This window comes from Schistocerca gregaria, chromosome 3 (genome assembly GCF_023897955.1).
Source record: "Schistocerca gregaria isolate iqSchGreg1 chromosome 3, iqSchGreg1.2, whole genome shotgun sequence".
Classification (NCBI taxonomy): Eukaryota; Metazoa; Arthropoda; class Insecta; order Orthoptera; family Acrididae; genus Schistocerca; species Schistocerca gregaria.
In genome coordinates, this window is record NC_064922.1 from 830,391,770 (window position 1) to 830,416,760 (window position 24,991).

General features: G+C 40.6%; 1 protein-coding gene across 1 annotated transcript in view; it reads right to left on the reverse strand.

The window, feature by feature from the left end:
* Positions 1-24,991, reverse strand: part of LOC126354623 (cilia- and flagella-associated protein 45-like) — a 168,917-nt gene that overhangs the window by 97,473 nt on the left and 46,453 nt on the right. The window contains exon 3 of the mRNA XM_050004387.1: positions 9,615-9,737. The gene's annotated coding sequence lies outside the window, so the exon portion shown is untranslated. The remainder of the gene's footprint in view (positions 1-9,614; positions 9,738-24,991) is intronic.

Sequence of the window (24,991 nt, forward strand, 5' to 3'; positions counted from 1 at the left end):
GGCACTCAGAGCAAAGAAACAATTACAGTTCATGGGCCTTTCTGATCAGAAAGGATAGGCGTAGTTCCCTTGCCCCACCATCATTTTATGAAAGATTATGCAACTTAATGGATGATAGACTTTGAAGTGGTGAAGAAGATACTTCTTCACATACTACAGTAATGAATCTTCCTTATTAATGTGACAATCCTGCAGTCATTTTTGGTGAGAAAAAACGAACAAAATTATGTCAATGACTCAGGTTTCCTGAAAGGAAAGTAATCAGAGGTTTTCAAGAGTTTTTAGAAGAAAAGAAGTATCCAGTTTCCCTACTGCCTTAGATAAACACAATTAACTGCATTCCAATATCTGCTAGTGAATTTGAGAGGGGATTTTCTCAAATGAACATTGTTTCAACCCCTTTCCAAGGGCATTACGGCACCTGAATACAGTTGACAACTTGATGTAATTAGTATGATCTTGAATGAAATTTTCACTCTACAATAGGGTGTGCACTGATATAAAACTTCCTAACAGATTAAAACTGTGTGCCAGACTGAAACAAGGTACTGGCAGAAGTAAAGCATGAAGATGGGTCATGAGTTGCACTTGGATAGCTCAGTTGGTAAAGCCCACAAAAAGGTAGAGTGCCAAGTTCAATTCTTGGCCTGGTTTTTATCTGCCAGAAAGTTTAGTAGGACTTTCTTTACATCTGTCCACCCCAGCTCTTTATGTGGAGACCTTGTTTCTGAAAGGAAGTCACTTGGTTACAGACAGCAAAAACAAAGAGTATAAGCAGAAGAAATATGACAGTGATTTTCTGATACCAATTTGGAACCTGCTTTAAACATCCAGGTGCATCTGCAAGGTGCCTCTTTTAACCTTAATTCTAGATTTTATAAATTTGAATTATTTGCTTACTTTAAGGTATACAGAAAAGTATGTTATAATTTCTTACAGCAATAACTTGTTAATGTTAGACATTAGGAACAGGGCACCCATAATAGCATTTAACTTTTTCCCAGAAAATCAGCACTGACTACACCCATCTATCAATTTATACCTTACTTAACCAATGTGTATGAAGTAATATGACAGCACCTAACAACAGTGAGTCAAATGACATCATAACAAACACAGTGGCAACAAAGGTTTTGAGATATTTCCAGTTTCAGATAGCATTATAATAGAAAGTGGTTAGAGGACAACGTCACCTACCAATACGTTGTTCTGTTAGGCCCTATAAAGAATCAGACACTACTTTGCCTGCTGCACTTTTGTTTTGTTTACATGTCAGCCTTTTATATTCCTTCAAAATTGCCATGGGGCCCACTTTTCAGAAAATAAATCAGTAAAACTTCCAGGTATTTACATTGACTCCAAACTCCACTGGGAGGAACATATCACGTACATGAAAATATATTTCAGGTGTCATGCCTCATTTTGAAACTTATGGATTTAGTGAGCTTGTATGACCTTAGGGTGACACACTTTGGACTGTTCCAGTCACATATGCCATATGGTCTGATTGTAAGGGGACACTCTCCTCACATCAAGAATATTTTAAATATACAAAAAAGAAGTCCTATGTATAATGTGTAAAACAGGTTGTATGGAACACTGCAAAAAAAAAAAAAAAAAAAAAAAAAAAAAAAAAAAAAAAAAAAAAAAAAAAAAAATCCTCTTTTTTCCAGTCTCAGAATAGTAACAATTATAAATTTATACATATATGTATCTGATTAAAAATAGTATTTCAGAATTTGTTGCTGGGGGGAGGAGGGACGAGGGGGACTCATGAACACAATGCCAGAGCTAAGACTAATTTAGATATACCAAGGTACAGGTTAGCAGGAACTGGAAATTCTCACAAAACTCACCCACTCAAATTTTTAACAAATTACCAATCTATGTTTGGTATACAGATCTAAAAGTTTTTGAAATTAAGTGGCATAGCTAGCTATCAGATCACCCATTTTACCATATTAACAAATTATTTGAGGTGCCTGGGGAGGATATTAGAATTTAACAAATTGTTCTGTATTTTATTTTATTATGGTGCACTGGCTTTATGTTTTGTGTAATTATGTGTCCTGTACATTCTATCCAATTATTATTGCAAAGGCTTTGTACCATACTATATTACTGTATAACTTATGGCGGCAATAGGTCACATTGACCACACAAATTACAATCCTTGGAATATTAACTGCTCTGATGAGCCGCCATGTTTAATTCATTCTGCCTTTGTACTTCATGCAGTGTTCATGTGTATCAGTCTTTATGGTAAAATATATGTGTCTATAGAAAACTTGGGAACTGTTTATTACGTATATTATGATCCATATCCAGAATCCCATATTGGTCACCCCAGACAAAAAGTTCTACGTCTTCCGTGACTTCCGCACCAGTCATATAGAATCAACAGGTTTCACGTCCGACACCATGGCTACATCACCGAACATTCTTTATGAAGATTTGGGGGGCCGGCTCTTACGACCAAGCCAACACAACCCTCTGCCATCAGTTATTTCGCAGCTAATGGACAATCATCTATGATCTTCAACGAGGATAATCTCTACTTTAGCAACTCCACAATGACCGAGTGTTATGCAGTTACCTCAAACAATGGACTCAAGCTTTGTTTAGCTGGATTACACACAACAACAAGAAACATGAAGTGGACGATCTACTAAATAGTGCAACGATTGATCACTCGTACGAATTTCAAAGGGACCGAAATTTGCTCATGTGCTATGATCCTCTATGCGCCACTATGTCGGTTATAGTAGTGCCATGTGCAACACTGTCATTTGTGCAAAATGCACACGCAGTCAACCATTACCAAGCTACGCCAGCCTCGCCTTCCTCACAAATTGGTAACAGACATTTTTATGCATCCAGTTCGCCAGAACAAACCACCAGATCAGCGGCCCAGTTTCACAACAACGTGGATAGGAGTGTACCCAACATAGCCTCTTCACCCAGCAACGTTTTACTATGACAGTGCGACCGCCAACAGGCTTCACAAGTGTTTTATGGTCTTTCCATGAAGGGTGCAAGGCCAGAGTGTGCAGAAAACTCTCGTTGTTGCCACTTTAAGCTCCAGGCCACACCCCACCTACTCCCCTCCCTCACCCACTGGTGCCTCGATTACAACCATACAACTGCTCGCTCCTTCCGCAGTACCGTCTGCATCTGCCGCACCGGCCTTCCGCGTCATTTCTGAGTTGGACAATGTTAGTGCTATTCCTGCAATTTCCGGTCCACTTTACGGATCCTCATTACATGCCACTCATCCGTTCGCTCGCACGGTAGCAACCATGCCTGACGCGTCGTGTTTTCGGGTGTCATCAGATACATTACAACCAGCCGTTGTTCCAAATGTGTGTGCTGGTTACATTTCCACTTCAGTGATGCTGGATCCCAGCAGGACCGCAGGCCTTCCAAGGCACATCGAAGCCATCTTCGTCTCCACCTCCAGGCCGCCTACCCAGGCTACCTCCCCTATACGAGGACAATCCAGTTTCATGGTTCGCACTGGTGGAGTACATCTTTGAACTGCATCAAGTGACTAATGACAACTCCAAGTTCCTATGTTGGGTCACACACCTTCACGACCACTCGGATTTAATTTGTGATCTCTTACTTTCGCCTCCACCGCTACTGAAGTACGAGTTCGCCAAGAAAACAATATTGGACTGGCTATCCTGCTCGCCACAGGAATTGATAATCAAGATTTTGTATGAGGAGCACCTGGGGGACCGCACTCTGCCATAACTTTGGCATTGCCTCAGGTTACTCATGAGTGAACACACGATGCCAGACGTCACTCTGTGGGTGGTATGGTCTGACAAGTTGCCTACCGATCTACAGGTACACCTACTGCCACACTCTTTCGAGTCTATTGGTTCTCACCTACGCATCGCAGATCAGCTGTATGTGCTCCTGTGCCAGAACACCCAGCTCATCCCCCATCCCTCCTGTTTACCAGCCATCTGCAGGCAGGGGCAGGGCCTGTTCCACTTCCACACCTTCTACGCCGCAAGGCAGTACTTGTTTGCTCTCTCTCCTCTTGCCGAGCACTGAAGACTCGCCCATGCTCCATATGTCCCAGTTTACGTCCCAGAGCAGAACCTAGGACAAGCCTCCCCCGATATCACAGTCACTGCCACCACCGCATCCGGCTCATCCGTACTATTGGTACCACAAGATTTTTGGGGCTGAGACCAAGAAGTGAAGGTTACCTTGACAACACCGAAAATGCTGACTGTAGGAACTAAGTAACACCGAGTCCTGCGGGGAACATCACAGGCGTCGCCTAGCATTGCACTGTGTCCACTCGTCCCCTCGGCCAAGTGGTCGTCCATACGTGACAAACATTTCATTGCAGTTTGTCTACCTAATTGACACTGGTGCTAATGTGTCTACCATACCTAGATCGTTGGCTCCTACTGACTTTTCACCGACGAAGTGTCCCCTACGAGCTGTCAACACATCAATGTTACAAACTGTCGGTTCTGTAAAACTGGTGGTGCACCTATCCCCTTCTCTGCATTTCCCGTGGACCTTCTACATCGGCGACATCAATGAACCAATCCTTGGCATGGATTTTTTGTCCAATTGCAAGCTCTCCCCGAGTGTAGTTCAGTGTTACACCACCCGTCTAACACTCAGATACCGTGCTCCAGCACCCATACTCCTCGTTCCATTTCCACCGCAACATGGGATTTAGTTCGCGAGTGTTCCGCCCTAGTGGGCAAGATTGTGACCTGTGTCACTAACCTACTTTGAGAATACAACTTAATGGTGCACCTTCGCCAGGAGAACAATGAGCTGAAACAACGCATTGCTCACACTTATAACGAGCTCGCTGGGGCCCGCACCTCGCTGTTGGAAGTGCAATCCGCAGTTCCTTCACTGGATCGAACTTCTTCGCCAGGCATCAGTTCAAACACTCATCAGGGTAATTCAAAAACATCCACTGCATGTGATGATTCGCGTTCAGTGACCTTCGCACCACCCAAGAGCCCACTATGCACAGTGCCTCGTGTTTCAAACAGTGTCTCTAATAACAGTCGCTCGCGCAGCATGACCACGCCCACTACGCAGGTAGCCACCCCCCTTGTAGAGAAATATTCCCCCTCTCCCATGCGCCAGCCAAGCAACTCGGTGGCCATCGCTGTCCCTCGCGCAAGGCCAGTGCCTCTCTCACCCACACCAGTTACCCAAGGCAAAGTTAACAACAGACAGTCACTGTGTGCCGACTCCGCTCCGTGCTGCGTGTGCAGCCGACCTCTACAAACAAGCCCATACTGCGCTCACATAATAGGCATGTGACTTTCGTGCTGCCTTTTCCCACTTGCGCTAATGGCTAGGCTTCATCGCACCCCACTAGTCCCAAAACTCCATGTCAGAACGTTACTCAGCCTCATGTGCAGTTCTCAGTCCCTTCCGTCACTGACGGAATGACACACAAGATAATTACTACTGCTGGCTCTCCTATTAGACACAAGGCTGGATGCCTTCACCCCATTAAGTTGCACATGGCCCGGCAGCAAATTAAAGAACTTCTGAAGGCAGGCATTCTAAAGCCATCGGACAGCAATTGGTCTTCATAATTCACCTCATCACCAAACACGACAGTTCTTTCCAAATTTGTGGTGATTACAGATGTTTTAATGCTGCACTGTCATGGACAATTACCCCATTCCAAACATAAACGATTTCACTCATATGTTATCGGGTGCCACAATCTCCAGCGTGCTTGACTGCAAACGTGCTTATCACCAGATTCCCCGCAAGCGCCAAAAGACATTCCAAAGACTGTGATCATTATGCCAGTTGGTTTGTTCCAGTACAACTTGATGCCATTCAGTTTAAAGAATGCAGCACAAATGTGGCAATGTTTCATTGACTCAATCTTACGATGATTCGAGTTCTGCTTCACATACCTGGATGACATACTCATTTTCAGAAAATCGACTGAACACCACGAAGATAATTTATCCCAGGTCCTCCAGACTTTGGCATCCTACAGTGTTGATGTCAACAAAGAAAAATTCCAATTGCGTCAGCCTTCTGTGACATTTCTGGGTTACACTGTCTCCGCAGATGGAATACAGCCACCCAAATCCCACGTGCAGGCTATCAAATCATTGCCACCCCCAGCTGTGTACAAAGAACTCACACGTTTCCTAGGTACTATAAATTACTACCACTGTCATCTACCTTCCCCCGCCACCGTGCAGGCTCTGCTGACGGATTCACTCTCCGGCAAAGAAATTTCGGGAGTTAAACCAGTCCGTTTGACTGAACCCATGCTAGAGGCTTTCAGGGCTCTTAAAACAGCTTTAGCTCTTGCACTCATACTCCCCCAACCCTGATCAGTCTGCCGATTTGTTCATCACTACAGATGCCAGTAACATTGTGGTTGGTTACAACAGAAAAAAGGCAACACAATTTCACAACTTCATTTCTTCTCCAAAAAACTGTCTACAGCACAGAAGAAATATTCTGCTTTTGATAGAGAGCTTCTGGTGGTGTATGAGGCTGCAATTATTTCCGCATTGACATCGAGGGCCATCCTTTCTTCATTCTTACTGATCACAAACCGCTGGTGAATGCCTCCTGCAACCTGCCAGAGGATGCCCCCCCCCCTCCCCCCCCCCCCCCCCCCCCCAACATTTCTGCTCCTTCGACCTGGTCTCTCAATTTACTACGGACATATGCTACATCAAAGGCATGGAGAACATCCCCGCTGATTTCCTCTCACAGATCAATGCCATTTCAAGTATCGTCGATTTATCCGACTTCTACAGGCTTCGGACAAGAACACTCAGGTTCTGCTCACAGACCCGCAGTCTTCACTCGTGTTTACCAAAGCTAAGTTCCCTGGCATTTCGGACAAACTGTGTTGCTACTCTTCTACTGGCATTCTGCGGCCTTTGCTCCCGCCCATGGCGCGCTGACAGGTTTTCGACACCTTGCATTATCTCGTCCACCCCAGCATCCGAGCCCACCTCGTCACCAAACATTCTATGTGGAAAGATGTGAAACGGGACTGTCAAACATGGGTACGCAGCTGCATTTCCTGTCAACGACACAAAATAGAGCGTCACACCTCTCCACCACATGGCAAGTTTGACATCCTTAAGTTATGTTTCCATCAGGTACATATCGACCTTAACGGCCCCTGCCTCCATTGGAGGGCCACAGGTATATCCTGTCCACAATAGATCGAATGTCTCGTTGCGTGGAAGCCGTCCCCTTACCCAAAATCACAGCAGAAACTGTGGCCAAAGGATTCGTTTTTTCTTAGATCACTAGGTTCGGCTGTCCGTCCACCATCACAACCAACCAGGGTTGACAGTTCGAATCTGCACTTTTTACGGTTCTCTGTAATCTTTGCGGTATTAAAAAGATCCATACGACAGCCTGCAAAGCAACGGGTTGGTGGAACTATGGCACCGCACCCTTAAAACTGCACTCAGGTGCAATGACTGTCTCTGGTCCGAGGCACTTCCTTGGGTGTTGCTGGGTCTATGTTCTACATTTAAACCAGATTTACATGGGACGATTTCTGAATTCATTTTCGGCAAAAACCCAGTTTTACCTGGGGAACTAATCCTTCCCCAAGATCCCGGGATTTCCCCTGCTTCCCAGACTTTATCGGAAGAATGTGTGCACACTTTAGAAACACCCGGCTACAACCACCTGTCAGCCATTCCCCACCTGTCACTTACGTGCCGACCTTATTCAGCTCTTGCTCGCACGCCATGCTCAGGGACGACTCTGCCAGACGACCCTTACAACCCCCTTACCTCGGCCCCTTCAAAGTACTCCAGAGGGGCGAGACAACATTCGACATTATGATAAAAGATCGCCCGCAAACTATTTCTCTACACAGGCTCAAGCCTGCCTTCGTAGACTCCGACACCCCTCTGCCGTCCCATTCGGATTGCCCAAGCACATGTTCTTTTGACAAACCTGCTAACGCGTCTGTTCAACTTACGGTTGGGTTTTTCAGTCCAAAGATTCACCACCACAGTTCGCAAGTTCCTCAGGCATGTCATCATCATCCCCACTCACAGGTTTTGAAGACATTTCAGGTACTAGACGCAGACGTCCCGTACTTTGTTTTGCACTGCAACGTGTCGATTATGGTGTTAGTGTTGGTGCCCACCAACAGCACAGACTCGACCCTCACTGAGGAACTCAACATCAAGATAGTTCACAGCTTGTCCCTCCCACAAGAGTGCGACCTGTCATGTGTTCAAGCTTTCATGTCTGCATTTGGGGAAGGCACACTCACAAGTTGCCTCCTCTCCCATACCGCTATTCCCCAGTTGGCCGATGCATGATGCATTATTCCCCCCCCCCCCCTTTCAACCCCACCCCCAGGTTTTCAGATTACAAGTTGGACTGGCAGCCGCCCTCCGCACCATCGCACGCCGACCCGATGGAGATGAAGCTTCCGATCATGTGCCTGCCACCTAATACCACTCACGCCGATGGTGACACCCCCCCCCCCCCAAAGATCTCATAGGCCCTACTCCATGCAGCAGGGGAGGGGAGGTAGGGGCAGCCTGTGTGGCGTCGACAGGTCACATCGACCACACAAATTACAATATTTGGAATATTAACTGTTCTGATGAGCCACCATGTTTAATTCAGTCTGTCTTTGTTCATCATGCAGTGTTCATGTGTATCAGTCTTTATGGTAAAATGTATGTGTATATAGAAAACTTGGGAACTGTTTGTTACGTGTATTATGATCCATATCCAGAATCCCATAAACTTATTGACACTAGCAATTAAAAATTTTCCTGTAGTATATTTTATTATTCCTGTGCTTAATAGGTATACAATAGTTAACTGACATTAGTTTATTTTACAATTATGTACTAGTATGTATACTACACCATGTATTTTACTATAATGATGAAGCCTATTTCATTATAAAATGATCAATGGCGAATTAAATATTATGACTCTTTATTATTGATTCTGCACTACTGATATCAGACATTGTCAACAGTGTTCCAAAATTGAGTTGCAATATATTGAGGATTAGAAGTGGCTTTTGAAGTGTAAGTAGGTTAACTAGGTCACTACTAATGCATCAAGCTACAGTAGCACTATAAAATAACAAAATACATTGTGCTAATGAGTTCTGCTCCATTCATCTGGATCTATAGGCAATACAAAATGATTACATTGCCCATGAGTTCTGCTCCATTCATCTGGATCTATAAGCAATACAAAATGATTACATTGCCACAAATAGTTTGTTGATGAAAGAGGCTATGACAAGTCCATAACAACATAAGAGACAAATAGAGCACCAAAAAATAATTAAGTTATTCTGTTTCTTTCTTTACAATGTATGAAGAAAGTTATTACTTTAAAGAAGGGAGCCAAATTCAGAAACACTGAGTCCACAATTTACATATAACAAGCCACAGGAAAACTATAAGCAGTATAGCGCAATATGACGACTAAGTGATTACTTTTAACCATTACACACAAAATGTAAATCTATGTAACATTTCTCTAACAATCAAAGTAGAAGTTTAGTGCACCTATAATGAATCTCTTAAAGACTAATATGAAGTGATCAATTTCAACTTCCTTACCAGTTCTGGCTTGAGCTTCTGTTTGCGTTTTTCGTCCCACTTATGGAGTTTCTTCTTGCGAATCTCACTGTCTTTCATTAGTTTTGTCTGCAGTTCCTCTTTGTCCTCCAAATGCTGTTTCCTCTGTCAAATTATGATAACAAATAAATTAATGATTCATGCAATCACACATGTCATTAAATTCACAATGAAAATTCAGAATTGGGGAAATAAGAGGTGATATAGAGAACAAGTAATTACTAACAAAGAGATAGAGGGGCTGGCCAGTTCTTACCTCAGCTCAGTACAGCCGATAGATACACAAAGAACAACCAAAAATATACGTTCCTAGCTTTCGGAATAAATGTTCCTTCATCAGGGAGGAGAGAGGGGGAAGAAAGGGAAGAAGGGAAAGTGGATTTAGTAACTCACAACCCAGGTTATGAAGCAACAGGGAAAGGAAAACAGGGAGGGTAGCAAGGATGGAGCTATGGTTGTCAGAGGGAAGCCAAAGATATTCTATTGTAAATACTGTGCCAGCTTCAAACCAAAGAGGATGCATAAAGAAGTAAAGAGGTATATAGTATAAACAGAACAAGATAATAGGAGGAAAATGAAACTAGCACAGTTGGTGAAAATATTTATTTATGTATATATAAAACACTGAAGAAGAGATAGTGTTTAGATGTCAGATGTAAGTGATAGCTAACAAAAGGGACAACACTTTCTCCATCCTTGCTACCCTCCATGTTTTCCTTTCCCTGTTGCTTCATAGCCTGGGTTGTGAGTAACTAAATCCACTTTCCCTTCTTCCCTTTCTTTCCCCTCTCTCCTCCATGATGAAGGAACATTTATTCCGAAAGCTAGGAACGTATATTTTCGGTTGTTTTTTGTGTATCTATCGGCTGTACGGAGCTGAGGTAAGTAATGGCCAGCCCCTATATCTCTTTGTTAGTATTTGTTTCACATCTTTATATGAGATTTTCCATTAATCATTTAGAACAAGTAATTACTACAACTATAAATAAAAACAGTAATTATTATAATGCCTACAAATCAACTGATAACAACCTAAATGACAAATGGAAGAGCGCAATGATTTCAAATGAAACAATCTGAAACAACTGGTGGTAACAAATCAAAAACCTTGGTGAATAAATATAATCAATTTTCTAAATAATGCCATTATTCTGTAAACAGAATAAAGCAGGGCTGCAACTCAACTGTCATTTTAATACAATCTTTGTAGCAGAATGAGATTTTCACTCTGCAGCAGAGTGTGCGCTGATATGAAACTTCCTGGCAGGTTAAAACTGTGTGCCGGACCAAGACTCGAACTCCGGACCTTTGCCTTTTGCGGGCAAGTGCTCTACCATTTAAACTGCCATGAAGTTTCGTATCAGCGCACACTCCGCTGCAGAGTGAAAATCTCATTCTGGAAACATCCCCCAGGCTGTGGCTAAGCCATGTCTCTGCAATATCCTTTCTTTCAGCAGTGCTAGTTCTGCAAGGTTCGCAGAAGAGCTTCTGTAAAGTTTGGAAGGTAGGAGACGAGGTACTGGCAGAAGTAAAGCTGTGACGACAGGGCGTGAGTCATGCTTGGGTAGCCCAGATGGTAGAGCACTTGCCCACGAAAGGCAAAGGTCCCAAGTTCGAGTCTTGGTCTGGCACACAGTTTTAATCTGCCAGGAAGTTTCTATCTTTGTAGTATCATATGTACTTCAGAGGAGGCACACTTACCATTTTTTTTTTCAATTTTCATATACATTCTACTGATATATTTGTGCATGCATGTCACTAGGATGTAGAAGTAGTCAAAATATAAATATTAATATACCTGCAACAAATTGAAATCAAAATGGATGCATGTGGGCTGGTGTGCATAGCACAATTGAACAGTGCTGAACACTGTCATGGAGAGTGTGTGCGAAGCATTTTATGGGTAGAGCCACTGACCCAGATATTTACTTGTTGGTGGCAATACGTTTGGCCCAACAGTTTTAACATGAACATCAACTACCTCGGACCTGGCCTTCACCAAACGACATGCTCTGTTTTCTGTGTGCTTAGTCTGTCAGCTGCTCACACTGGTTACACTTTGTTTTTCTGTATGCTCATTTTTCCGCAGTTTCTAACTCTCTACTCCTCAGTATAATGACTTGCAAGTCAGCTATTTTTAGCATATTAAATTCAGAAGAATTGGATGTTGACTGGAAAGGGATGAAAGTGCTTTAGTCATAAAATTACTCTGCACTGTTTTACATAACTTATCTCTTTTTTTTTAGCCAACAGTGACATCTGATTGGTATCCACCTTTCTGATACCCTCCTACAAGACATCAGTGTAGCTCCAGAAAATATTGCTGTGAAAAGTTGTCGATGGTGCTATGCCACAGTCATGCAGTATTTTTTGAAGGAATACACCACTTCATTCAATTGTATATTCCTGTATATTTCCTCCAGACAATACACATTTCTGCTTTCATGCCCTTAAATAAATAAGAAAGAAAGAAAAAGGATGACAAAGAGTTTGGCACCATAAAGCTCAATTATTCTTACAAAAATAGCACAATTTTTGCCATAGCTGCTGCCACATGGTGGTTGCATAATTTCAATGATTTGTAGTAGCAAATTACAGAGTCCTGCCAGTTAATTCTCATTATCTTTAGAAGTTAACATGAGCTGCTAGACTTAGATACAGTACAACTGCACATCATCTAAGATTATAGCAGTGGCAAAATGCCATGCATTTCACAATGCTTACATTTTGGGAAATGGACTGAAGGTCCTGAGCTGTATTATCACTGAGTAATTGGTATTCAGGATTGAATTTAAACACAATGAGATTACCAGTAAAAAGTAATTGCTTTTGGAGGAATGTTTTGAGAATGGGGGTCTGCTTATGTAACCACTCTCCCACAGTCTTAAAACAAGTTCTTTTATGTTAAATTTTATATATAATTATTTTCCTTTTTGTATCCATACATATGTAATAATGCCACGCAATCATCAGTGTCAGCACAAATGTAACTATACTAGCTGAATTGGCTCAACTACAAAGCTGGGGAGCTGAACCCTGGAAAAGGGAAACAAAACTCGACATACAAATCAAAATCTACAGGGCAGCAAAGAGACAGAATACCATGTGCAGACGAACATGGAAAAAACACAACATGACCAGCAAGAGTGACTCAAAAACTAAGCACACAAAAAACAAAGCATTGAAATGAGGTGAAGGGCAGCTCCAAGGTAGTTAACATCCATGTAAGAACTGCTGGACCAAGCCTATTGCTGTCACCAAGTTTATTAACGAAGTTTCAAGAACCACATTTAAATAAATTACTCTAGGAATATACTGGAACTCCATGTATTGCTCACATAAGAATTGTGAAGATAAGACTAGAATAATTACTGCATCCATAGATGCATTCAAACAATCATGCTTCCCATGCTTCATACATGGGTGGAACAGGAAGAAACCACAATAACTGGTACAATGCGATGTATCCTCTGCCGTACGCCACACGGTCATTTGCAAAATACAAATGTAGATGCAGATGTAGAAACACCTGGGTCTGCACATACCATAACAGCCTTCTGAATTATTCTGCTATAATGTCCACACCAGCTCATCTACATTTATCTTCATGTCTGCTGGTGGGGATACTAAGCCCCTGACTCACTGGAAAGGCCACAAAGGACCAAAAATGGCCTAGCTTTTGCTGTGACCCCTTTCACAAAAATGGAGAGGACATGAGATTTCCTGGCAGCAATTGATCATCAAAGTAGACAAAGCTAGCACAGCTGGCTCTGCCGGAAGGGTGGAAGATTGTGAAGTCTGAGACAGTGGTTCGGTTCACTAGCAACAGCAGGGGCAGGATTCATCCACTGGCAAATGACAGAAGCAGATCATTGATTCAGATTACATTGCTATCTAAGCAGTGGGATGGCGGGTCTCACTGCCAGTCTGGACCTGGTTGTTGCACAGGCAACTGCACAGAATGGAGCAACTGAGACATGCCACGCTACCAGCATCATTGATATGTGCATCATTCTGCTACTGTTTTCATGAGCTTTGTAAACATAGAAACAGAGTGGTACTGGTATGGGTGTCACAAAAAATAAACTGAAAGGGGTTGCATCTACCTCTATCCTTGAAGGACCTTGTGTATTTGTTGGCTATAACTTTAATTTTAGTACTATTAATAATGATACCTTCAGTCATGGTAACATGTGGTTTTCTGTGGCCATTGTAAGAACTGACAGTAGTGCTCCTCTTGTTGCCAGATTGGAGAGTTTTGATTCTCGTAAGCTGATTGCTTATCACGTCTATCATATTGGTGAGGTAGCACATAAAGATTTTGGGAGATCTTATGAGAGGTACTTGGGTTACTTAGGTTGATAGAAGGCATGGTGGGGGTGGCAGTGGCAGCTGGACGAGCATGCTCCCATTATTAGGAGTGTCCCACACTGTGACTGACCCTGTCGCCCAGCTGGCTTGAATAGAATGGTGTCCAGGGTCAAACACGTCACAGATGGAACTGACTGGAATGAGAACTCAACTACTCACAACCGACATCCACCACAAACAAGTGCCAGTGTTTGTGACTCACCGCTACATCCAGCCGCCACCCCTGCTGCCAGCTGAAAGACTAGATCCAAACAGCAGCCCTATGAGGAAAACGTGGTGGGCTGTGACAGTCTGGGGCATGTGACTCAAAGTGCAACAACTCCAAAATACCCCTGGCTGCCACACATGCAAGCATTCCACTGCATTGCAGCCATTAACTGGTGCCACCCTCTATGTGGCAAGAAAACCAGACAGTGCAAAATCGTCTTTGACTTCTTCATTTGAGTTTTGAACATTTGCATGAAGCAGTCCACTTCTGAGTTAGAAGCTGGATGAAATGTGATGGTAGACAGATGCTGCATACCATTGCAAATGCATAAATCTGCAAACTCTCCTCCCCCCCCCCCCCTCCTAACATGAATTGCAGACTGTTGAGGAGATAGATTCACAGCAAAAATGACTGACAGCACTTGGACAGCTACTGTCAACATCATGGATGGCAGTACAGTAACATAAGGGAAGTCTGACAATGCACTGACCAGCTACAACCTCACATTTCACAAAAAGAAGCCTGCAAAGTTGACATTCTTCCTATTCTACTGGTTCTCCAGAACTGGCCAAGTGGAAAACTTACACAGAAGCACAGGCTACATAAGCTCACACACAGTGTTCAATATTGCACTCTATTGCCAGTCATTAGATGTAACGCTGGGCCAAAGCCTTTGTACGACATGTACCCCAGTGTGACATATGCCGCAACTGAAGTGTGCTAGAATGCAGAGCCAGAGGGACAACTAATCATCAGCTTTGCTCCCAAGTGGCAAGTACGAAGATCCACTGGACAACATTGAGCTGATTCAGCAGCATAAAAAACGTATGCCACATTAAATCTGTTCCCGAAGGAGTGCTCTCAAGCAATCCCATTTGCACCCCAAAACAATTTTCAAAAAAAGTGGGTCAGAGGCCATGGCAGCTGTGACTTCTTATGAAATTGAAGGAAAATCCAGCAGTGTCTGCTGCACGGTACTGTGCAGTCCCAAAATGGGAGCCTGCTATTGACAAGTCTGAATCAGCTTCTGCCAGCAACTGTGATTGCGCATCCACTTTAGTATGCTGGACAGTATACCAGCAAGCATGTCATAGTAATAATTACTAAGGAAGAGGGCCCACCTCTGCAACAGTGGGCAGTTGCATTCAGGTGCTTAGAGTGAAGGCCAAATAAAGAAACCAGACACTTGTGTTCAGTGATTAGTAGGAACATTGCTCCAGATAGAAAACCATGAAACTATTTAATGCCAAAAATGATAACCAGTGCCTCCTTTTCCAACAGCAAGTAGTTACATTGCACCACAGAAAGTGTATTCAACATGCAAGCAATGAGCTGTTCAGTGACACCTGGGTTCCAATGTGACACAACTGCACCAACACCACACTGACACACTTTGTTGGCCAGGGGTAATGATTAACCCACTGTAAAATAAACCAAAAGGGAGTGGAGCACAGACACTTCTTGAGGTACTGAAAAGTCCATAGACAGTCCACAGACAAAATGAATTTGATACCATTTTGGCAAAGCTGGGTAAGACAATGGTAGATGTGTGAAGCTTGGGGAATGAAATAAGTATAACAACAAATTTTGTCCATAAAGGATGAGACCTTCTTCAAGTTCTTGGTTGCCAGCAGGTTGATGATGGCTTTGATTTACTCATCCATATGGCAAAAGCCATCTTTGCTAAGCATTGTCACAAAAAATGCACATTCAAGGAAAAAGATGCAATGAAGCCCATTCTCCAAAAGGCATTGGAAAAGCACATGCAGATCTCATAAATGCTACTTTCGTCTGGAGCCCGAGACCCATATTTCACCAAGATGGTTGATGCAACAGGAAATGTCATGAATCAACTGCTCCAAATATCATTGATAGTGCAGAGTCAATTCCAAAGGGCAAGCAAAGCCCAAAGAGGGTGGTGAGCATTAAAAAATTCTAAAAAAGTCAACTGCAGTATGAACTGCCAAAGATGGTACATGAAAAATACTGGCCCCTGACAACTTTGCCAAAAATTCCTTTGGATATGAGTCCATGGTGTAATGATAATGCTGTACTCAGCCTTGACCTTGTCACACATGGTGAAGAGAATGGTGCAGAGGTGACTAAGTTTTGGTATTGCTGATGTCTTAAGTGAGATGCGTGCCTTGAAATTTTCTACCAAGCCAATGTATTCTCAAACAGTATGACCATACAGGAGAGTCCAGATCTTGAAAGGGGTGTGATTAAGGCATTAAACATACTTTGTCAACTATCTGGCAGGAAAAACAGAAAAGGTGTCTGACCAAAAAATATTTTGCACTAATGATAAATTAACTGCTAACAAAATAAGTTGCTGTTCCACTTCCTTATAACATGCGGAAATGGAGAACTGTCCCCTCAAAGGATTACTCTCTTTACTGTAAGACACAGCTTGTGGTAGTGGACACTCTAGTGTAGTCCAGCCCATGAGCCTGAACATGTCTATGTTAATGAGGCTGACCATTTTTCCTGTGTCTACGTGAAACACAGTTGGTCTCCTGTCCACTACCAGTGTTAGCTGAATACGTTGGGGCAATGCGTGTGGCATGTCAGAGTGTAATCTACCCCTCACTCACATTATTTGTTGATTGTCTCTATCTTTATGGTTAACTCTTTTAATAAGCTTCGGGAGGAGTAAGATTTACGATAAATTTTTTACTTATCATCTTTTGTCATAGTTGGCTCTGGTTCTTCCCATCTAGGGGCTAGGGGCTGATTCATGAAGCTGAAATTTTTGAATTATAGGTTCTCATGTATCCAATTGATGTAATAATTTCAAAGTAATCCTGCACTGTATTTTTTGTTTTGCTCAAAATTTTATTCCCTGACATTTTTCTGTATCACACTGTCTTTACAATTTACACTTCAACAAAGCCATAAATTACATTGTTCTTCTGAAAAACTAAAACATGTCTGATCACATCAGAGGCATGCTCACTACTCCTTCACTTTGTGGTAACAACAATATTCCAGATGGTAACCATACATGCAGAGCTGGTAGATATTGATTGTAACAGTGAAAATAAAGGAATTTATTTTTAAGGATTTTAGTCTGAATTATACCACATTGCATACAAAATCATATGAAATTCTTTTAGAAAAACAGCTGAGATAATATTAACCTGTTTAAAAAGTCGAAAATATTTTTGGTATTGACTACTTCTATTGAGGAAAAGTAGTGCTAGAGGGTGTCCCTTTACAATATCCCTCTCACAAAATTTGGAAACAATGTGTTTAAAATATTTTGTGACTTACTATCAGGTTTGTCAAACAGTGTAAAAAATAATGTCAAAAGATGGAATGCAGATGTATAGAAGTATCTGGTACATAACATACTACAGAAAACATAAGAAAAATATCTACTATACAAGTCATAGTTTATACATATATCACGACATGGCATTCAGATTTTCATATCTGTGGAACATTCTGTCATAAGTCAAATAATACAAAGTCAAAAGTACAACATTACAACACAAGATTATAGAAGTAAGTGCAGTGACAATGTAAACCACTAGAATTACAAATTGGAAGTTTACATCTATAAAATCACACCTTAAAAACCTTCAACAGAGGAGAGAAAAAATTCAGATCCTAAGTGTACGATGAGTGAGCTGGCTCGAAAAACTTACAATGATGCGTACAGACCAGAAGAATATATATGATCATGAGCAATCACAAATTCCATCAGCCACATAAACCAGTGTATTTAAGGATATGTTGACTCATGAAAGGACAAAACAATGACAAAATATTAGGGCCTAAGCATACGATATGGGGACTGACCCGTGAATCCAACCACACCACAATATTGCAGTAGTCAGCATAAATACAGGTAATCAGAGTCATAAATAGTTTTGAATCATGACATAATTGAGTAACTTGAGGACCACAATCAGTGTATGGAATGAGACATGTATATATCTTGTTATATTGTCTATACTAGTAAATGTCTTCCAAGCTATTTGCTAACTGTGTACGTAAATTAACCTACATACATAGAAGCCTAGAAAATTCATTTACAATTTATAAAAAAAATTAGAAAATACATACTGATTTCAAGTTACACAGTGTATTGGGAAGTTAATCCTCCTACTTGAAAAATCATGCATTTATGTGGATTACCACTGTCCATAATAGTGATGATTTTTCTAAGTAAATGATTCCCTGAATTCTTCATATAGGATAAATTCTTGGTTAACAGTTTATAAATCTCAGTCACAACACTGATGTAATTGACAGATGCTTGAGTACATTACCCAGCACCTATGACCTCTTGTAGGTCAACTGTCCAGCAGGGTACACCCATACAGCAGTGTGGGAGTGGATTCACCCACATCTTTCAGTTTCCTTTCTATATATTTCTCACCACATGGTCCAACGGATAGGTAACTTCCTGTCTAGCATGCACATCAAATACTTAAAAATTGTTTTGTGTACTAAATATGCTGTTTAATACCTTCCTCACATCACATGGCATATGCTCTCCCTATTTACATTGCAAAAACAAGTATATAGGATTTACTTCATATAGGATTAAGAATTGTTCACATATGAACTTTTAACAAACAAAGTTAAATGCAATGAAAAATTAACTAATCAGGTAAAACACACAGATATACTAAGACATTATTCCTCATTTTTACAGTGTTTAATGGCATTGTCTCATTCCAAAATTGTAAAAAGGATCTACTCATTTAGTATCATGGCATGTATGTATCAAATTCTACAGCACAAATCTATTAAAAGCATATTTACATAGTTGTATGAACCTGTAAATATAGCGTAGATCCAAACTCAGTCAATAGATAAGGCTTAAGAAGGCTTAAGAAATTACATGATCTTACATACTACATTCCTGATAAACAAAACACAATTATATAAGTTGTATAAGTCTGCAAACATAGCGTATATTTTCTTCCAGACTAGGGATCATTATGCATCCATGTTGATAGGTCTTGTCTTTTACACTAAAAGTTAACAGTACTTGACTTTTTACAAACTTGCTTTGCTTACCAGTAGCTCCTCTTATCTTTACATGTGCAATGGACATTTCCACAAAATTCTTACTATACCTAATCTTGTCTCTAAATTGTTCAGATATACCACAAATTGGGCTTCCTGCATCAACAAACAGTTCCCTTCCCACTGATTAATCTTAATCTTAAAGTAAGGACATCCAAAATCTGAAATATCTTTTCTGTTGTTAGACACTTCATGCAAAAGATCACATTCAGTTTCATCAAATGCTACAGCCACACTGTCTTTCTAGGAGGGTTTTATCAACTTCACTTGTATCATAGCATTTCTTTGGTTACTCTTGTTGTCAGGTAAAGATTAAACACAATCAATGGATTCCATGACACAACTACCATCACTTATTACAGAAAGAACACAAATATATTACTGTCAAAATTACACTTCCTGCTTAGATCTCCTTTCACTTCATTCCACCAATTTGGATACAAATTTTGACTAACCACAGCTAACTTATTTCAAAATGCAGATTTAGCTATGTCATCATCAATCTGGTCCCAAAAAAACTACAAAAAGTTTTCACTGTTATTCTCTTGGCTTACAATAACTCACCTTTAGTGTTTGGATCATTACTCAGCATGACATTAATGAAAAACTGTTTTACCTGGACTGGTATTCCGTGACTCTCACACATAAATCACTTACCTTATCTGCATTTTCTACATCATTCACAAATAACTCTGAAACTTCATTATTCTTAAACTCCACAAATACCTGATATTCATCAATGTCATCAACATCACGATCATCATATTCTTCAAAATTACTTCACCAACATCATAATTAACAACACAAGTATCATCTACATCAACACTTATATTCATTTGCAATACGCTACCAATCTCAGATTTACCAACCTCTGTTATTTCACAGCTCTCTTTCACATCTATATCAAAAATATCACCCAGTTCAGATCCAATACAGTCATCATCTGAGTTACATACATCAATAACACTGTTACCAAGAGAAGAAATCATTAGTACAAACTACGTCAAAATTCTCACTACTCTCCCACTCTGGTTTGTGATTAGCATCTACATCACTACAATTAAACACAATATCCCAAAACTTTTTGATAAAAACATATATGAGAAATTTGATATGCCTTCTGTTCAATTTCAGATATATGTGCCATATCATTAACACATTCGTTATTGTTTAATTACAAGTGTAAATTGGGGGTTCAGTTGTTGTTATGTTTCATCACCCCAGAACTGTGGACCTTCATTAAAGCACACTGCCATTTCCTGAGTAGTTACTTCCATGAATGTTTCTCCTATTAAATTGTCCATGGTTACCCCCATTATTCCTATCCTGCTGATGTTCAAAATTTCTGTCTCTATTAACATTTTGATCCTGATAGAAGTTACTATCATCTCTGTTTCTGTAGTTATTTCCATCATGATTTCTATAATTCTGATTGTTCTAGTGCATACTACTTTTGACTGCCCTGTCCAACCTGTCAACATATCGTAAAAATTGTTCAAGACAATCGTCAGGTTGTGTAATCAATCCCACTGCAACCTTTCTGGTAATCTGTTTTTAAGTGCAGCAATCAATGTCATTTCATAAAATGGTTTGTCAAGGTGTGTTAATTTTTCAAGTTGATTCTTGCAAAACTCTTTCAGAGTACCTTCTCTGTTCCTACAATTAGGACCATTCAAAAATTCAATTGTAATTCTCCCCTGTTCAACTTCCAAAATTTATTTGAAAAAGCTTTTTCAGAACTTTGATATGTTTGCCACTAACTTAATTTAAATTTATTCATGACAGGACTTCACCTTCAAGGCACCTTTTAAAAAATTTAATTCTTTGACTGTCACTCATGCCTGACACAAAACTATCTCTACAGTGGTGCAGAAAATCCACTGGATGTAAACTGTCTAATGGAAAACTTTTGATTGGGGTGTTGAAACATGCAATACCATTGTTTGAATACAGATTTTTGTGAATGCAGTTTTCCTGAACTGCTGAAATTTTTTGACCTAAAATGGTTACATTAGTTTGCACATTGTTTTCAACATTTAATTTTTTTTGGTTTAAACTGTCAATGTTCTATTCCATTTTTCCGCTACGGCCTTGTGTTCAACTCTGACATCATTAACATTCTTCGCCTGTCTTGCCGATTCAGTTATCAACTCATTTTCCAAAACAGTAAATTTATTTTCTAAGACATTAACTTTTTCATTCACACTTTTTAACCGCACTGACAACCCACTTTTTAGCTCTGAAACTTGATTACTATGTTGGTCCATTTGGTCTTGCATCCTATCGAATTTACTATTGTTATCTGTCTTCATTTCCTCTATCTTTGCCCAAATTAACTGCAAAATATCAGTTTTTACTATTTCTTTGACGACTATGATTTCACTCAGCTCAAAAATGTCCTGACTGTGTACCACAGCTTTCACTTCTACATCACATCTGCCCTCGTCTCTATTCATTTTGTTAACAAGCACACAAGTTCACAAACAAATTAATTTCACAAATAGTTTGTACTTATCTTTCCTTTTTGATGTCCCTGGTTGTAGCTGTAAAGTCCTCTTTCATTCAATCCAGTCCGTCATTGTTGGTAGTACAACATCACTATTGATATGACTTTGTTGAGCAGTCCTCGGTCTTCTTTCTTCACGGAAACCCATTCATACATAAACTGCAAATGACACAAGTCTGTCTCCCTTCTTCTGCTGCACACAAAGCTTCGTTATTAGTCAAATGATCCCGGACGACACCAACACTTGTAATCTACCCCTCCCTCACATCATTTGTTGATTGTCTCTGTCTTTATGGTTAACTCTTTTAATAAGCTTCGAGAGCAGTAAGATTTACAATAAATTTTTACTTATCTTCTTTTCTCATAGTTGGCACCAGTTCTTCACATCTAGGGGCTGATTCTTGAAGCTGAAATTTTTGATATTATAGGTTTTCATGGTTGCAATTGACATAAGAACTTCAAAGTAATCCTGCGCTGTTTTACTCAAAATTTTATTCTCTCACATTTCTCTAACACTTCACCAAAACCGAAAATTACATTGTTGTTGTTGTGGTCTTCAGTCCTGAGACTGGTTTGATGCAGCTCTCCATGCTACTCTATCCTGTGCAAGCTTCTTCATCTCCCAGTACCTACTGCAGCCTTCTGAATCTGCTTAGTGTATTCATCTCTTGGTCTCCCTCCACAATTTTTACCCTCCACGCTGCCCTCCAATACTAAATTGGTGATCCCTTGATGCCTCAGAACATGTCCTACTAACCGATCCCTCCATCTAGTCAAGTTGTGCCACAAATTCCTCTCTCCTCAATTTTATTCAATACCTCTTCATTAGTTATGTGATCTACCCACCTAATCTTCAGCATTCTTCTGTAGCACCACATTTCAAAAGCTTCTATTCTCTTCTTGTCCAAACTATTTATTGTCCATGTTTCACTTCCATACTTGGCTACACTCCATACAAATACTTTCAGAAACGAATTCCTGACATTTAAATCTATACTCGATGTTAACAAATTTCTCTTCTTCAGAAACACTTTTCTTGCCACTGCCAGTCTACATTTTATATCTTCTCTACTTCGACCATCATCAGTGATTTTCCTCCCCAAATAGCAAAACTTCTTTACTATTTTAAGTGTCTCATTTCCTAATCTAATTCCCTCTGCATCACCCGACTTAATTCGACTACATTCCATTATTCTCGTTTTGCTTTTGTTGATGTTCATCTTATACCCTCCTTTCAAGACACTTCATTCCGTTCAACTGCTCTTCCAAGTCCTTTGCTTTCTCTGACAGAATTACAATGTCATCGGTGAACCTCAAAGTTTTTATTTCTTTTCCAAGGATTTTAATACCTGCTCTGAACTTTTCCTTTGTGTCCTTTATTGCTTGCTCAATATACAGATTGAATAACATCTGGGAGAGGCTACAACCCTGTCTCACTCCCTTCCCAACCACTGCTTCCCTTTCATGCCCCCTCGACTCTTATAACTGCCATCTGGTTTCTGTACAAATTGTAAATAGCCTTTCACTGCCTGTACTTTACCCCTGCCACCTTCAGATTTTTAAAATAGAGTATTCCAATCTGTCAAAAGCTTTCTCTAAGTCTACAAATGCTAGAAACATAGGTTTGCCTTTCCTTAATCTTTCTTCTAAGGTAAGTTGTAGGGTCAGTATTGTCTCATGTGTTCCAACATTTCTACGGAATCCAAACTTATCTTCCCCGAGGTCGGCTTCTACCAGTTTTTCCATTCGTCTGTAAAAAATTCGCGTTAGTATTTTGCAGCTGTGACTTATTAAACTGATAGTTCGGTAATTTTCACATCTGTCAACACCTGCTTTCTTTGGGATTGGAATTATTATATTCTTCTTGAAGTCTGAGGGTATTTCACCAGTCTCATACATCTTGCTCACCAGATGGTAGAGTTTTGTCAGGACTGGCTCTCCCAAGGCTGTCAGTAGTTCTAATGCAATGTTGTCTACTCTGGGGGCCTTGTTTCAACTCAGGTCTTTCAGTGCTTTGTCAAACTATTCACACAGTATCATATCTCCCATTTCATCTTCATCTACATCCTCTTCCATTTCCATAATATTGTCCTCAACTACATCGCCCTTGTATATACCCTCTATATACTCCTTCCACCTTTCTGCTTTCCCTTCTTTGCTTAGAACTGGGTTTCCATCAAAGCTCTTGATATTCATGCAAGTGGTTCTCCTTTCTCCAAAGGTCTCTTTAATTTTCCTGTAGGTAGTATCTATCTTACCCCTAGTGAGATAAGCCTCTTCATCCTTACATTTGTCCTCTAGTCATCCCTGCTTACCCATTTTGCACTTCCTGCCGATCTCATTTTTGAGACGTTTGTATTCCTTTTTGCCTGCTTCATTTACTGCATTTTTATATTTTCTCCTTTCACCAATTAAATTCAATATTTCTTCTGTTACCCACGGGTTTCTACTAGCCCTCATCTTTTTACCTATTTGATCCTCTGCTGCCTTCACTATTGCATCCCTCAAAGCTACTCATTCTTCTTCTACTGTATTTCTTTCCCCCATTCCTGTCAATTGTTCCCTTATGCTCTCCCTGAAACTCTGTACAACCTCTGGTTCTTTCAGTTTATCCAGGTCCCATCTCCTTAAATTCCCACCTTTTTGTAGTTTCTTCAGTTTTAATCTACAGCTCATAACCAATAGATTGTGGTCAGAGTCCATATCTGCCCCTGGAAATGTTACACAATTTAAAACCTGGTTCCTGAGTCTCTGTCTTACCATTATATAATCTATCTGTCTCCTTTTAGTATCTCCAGGGTTCTTCCATGTATACAACCTTCTTTCATACACCTGGTTCAAGAATCATGAAAGAAGAATGAAAGAAGGAAAATTACATTGTTCTTCTCCAATCTCATCAGGGCATGCCCACTACTGCTTCACTCTGTGGCAACAACACTTCCTACATCCATGCGAATGTCTTGCAGTATTGGATTTATGGGATATAAATAAATAAATAAACAATATTGCAAAGGGTTTACAGATTCTCTTGACAAACGAATCTCCACCAATTTATATCATTATTTTATAAATGAATCCAGAAGTAAACGTGTCTGGAGCTCAAGGTCTAGTGGCTAGCGTTGCTCTCTGGATCACGGGATCCTAGGTTCGATTCCCAGGCAGGCTGGGGATTTTCTCTGCTCGGGGACTGGGTGTTTGTGTTGTCCTCATCATTTCACCATCATCCTCATC